The 1,997-nt window shown below is 46.0% G+C and overlaps 1 protein-coding gene across 1 annotated transcript in view; it reads right to left on the bottom strand.

The window, feature by feature from the left end:
• dctd (dCMP deaminase) overlaps window positions 1-1,997 on the bottom strand; it is a gene marked incomplete in the record, with an annotated part of 12,318 nt that overhangs the window by 9,864 nt on the left and 457 nt on the right.

The following is a 1,997-nucleotide window of genomic DNA, read 5'->3' as shown; positions in this document are numbered from 1 at the left end:
TGCTAAGAGTTTATTTCAAATAATATAATTTACTGTGTCATTTTTTTGGTCTTGTTCGTGTTATGATCTTACCCATTTTGGACTCATCTTATCTCCTGGCATGTTATCGGTTATCAGCCGTTAGAAGGAGAAAGTTATTGGTTATCGGTATCGATTCTTAAAATAAGTTATCGTGTACTCCTACTCAAAATGCTAGGTCTATAGTGGGCGTGTTGCACCGAACATGAGCAAATAGCGACACAATTGTGCAYTCCCCACCCCTGCGCTTTGGCCCCGTGCTGTGTTCCGGAGCGTGGTCGTGCACCTCCGAATTTTTGTAACTGCAAAGACTGTGCGCACCGCTCACCATTCAAATAGTTGGTTTTTCTGTCAATCTTTTGTTCTCTTACAACATTTTCACAAGTTATAAAGTGTACTGTCCCTTTGGAGAATACAACAACAACATAGAGTCAAGTATAAAAAATATATATAAAAAGCTACACCACTGGCGAGGGTGCGCCCTGCACGAATAGTACCCAAAGCGTGACTATAACCTAGCCTTAACACAAATGGTGATGTATCCTAAGTTGTTAAACACATCTACATGTAAAGAAAAGAAAATAAAAGCTGACATTTGGAACTCTTGTCTCAWGCTCATCTGTTCGGACTGTATGTGCTGAGTGAGGGTGTTTTAAAATGAGGTGTGTGTTGAGTTTGGTGGAAACATTTAACGTTTACTGTGTTCTACTATCACCACCTMAACATGGTGGAGGGGTTAGTGTAACCCCATGATCTCAGGGGGRTTTGTTGTCTGTTGTATTAAWCCCTGGTAGGGGAGAAACCCCCTATTTGTGTGCCTCGARGTTGGAGTTCACCCCAGTGAAGAAGGAGAGGGTTGKCTCTCTGTGGCTTTGTGCTGCAGGAGGGAAGGTTCTAACTGTTTGTGCTTATGCATCAGGTGACTTCAATGCCCATGTGGGCAATGACTGAGTTATCTGGAAGGGGGTGATTGGAAAGAACTGCCTCCCTAAACTGAACCAGWGTGGTGTTCTGTTACTGGATTTCTGTGCTAAYCACYGGTTGTTTGTAACACCATATTTCAGCATAAGGCAGTACATTAGAGTACTTGGTCCCAGGACACCTTAAGCCAAAAATCMATTTTGTAATCATGTCATCTTATGTCTTGGATGTGAAGAGAGTGTCTGTCTCAATCCACCTTCCATATCCACCTCTGAGGGGGCAGGGTGGATGAGATTTGCCCCGAGATGCTGAAGGCTCTGGGTGTTGTGGGGTTGCCATGGTTGACATATCTTCAACATTGCATGGAGGACTGGGGCAATTCCTGTGAAGTGGCAGTTTGTACATTTTAAGGACATGCTCCCAAGGTGCAGTTGTGGAGAGGAGGGTGTCTGGTTTYGGAACTACAGGGTCTTGTCTCTGCTGTTTGCAGATGAGGTGGTTCTGTTGGCATCTTCCAGCCAAGCGGTTCACCACCAACACTGGTTATGGTGGAGATACTGTGCTGCTGACCTCAACTCAGGGCATTGTGGGTCGGTGGGAAGAATYTTGAATATTCTGAAGACCCTCTCAATCTTACCGGCACATCTTTTAACGTGGAAACAGAGCCTGGGGACCCTGGGTCGGACTCTCCAATCTCTGGTGCTGAGGTCACAGAGGTGGTTAAAAAGCTCCTCAGTGGCAAGGCAAGGGTGGATGAGATTCGCCCGGAGTTCCTTAAAGCTCTGGATGTTGTAGGGTTGCGTTGGTTGACGCAACTCTACAATATTTTGTGGACATCGGGAGCAGTTCCTCTGGATTGGCAAACCAAGGTGGTGGTCCCCCATTTAAAAAAGTGGCACTGCAGAGTGTGTTCCAACTATAGGGGGATCACACTTCTGAGCCTCCCTGGTAAGGTCTTTTCAGGGGTCCTGGAGAGGAGGGTCTGTCTGATTGTTGAATCTCAAGAAGAGCAGTGTGGTTTTCGTCCTGATTGTGGAATAGCAGACCAGCTCTACACC

This window comes from Austrofundulus limnaeus, unplaced genomic scaffold (assembly GCF_001266775.1).
Source record: "Austrofundulus limnaeus strain Quisiro unplaced genomic scaffold, Austrofundulus_limnaeus-1.0 Scaffold379, whole genome shotgun sequence".
NCBI classification, from domain to species: domain Eukaryota; kingdom Metazoa; phylum Chordata; class Actinopteri; order Cyprinodontiformes; family Rivulidae; genus Austrofundulus; species Austrofundulus limnaeus.
The sequence above is the reverse complement of the archived record's forward strand: the minus strand, read 5'-3'. Positions and strand labels throughout refer to the sequence as shown.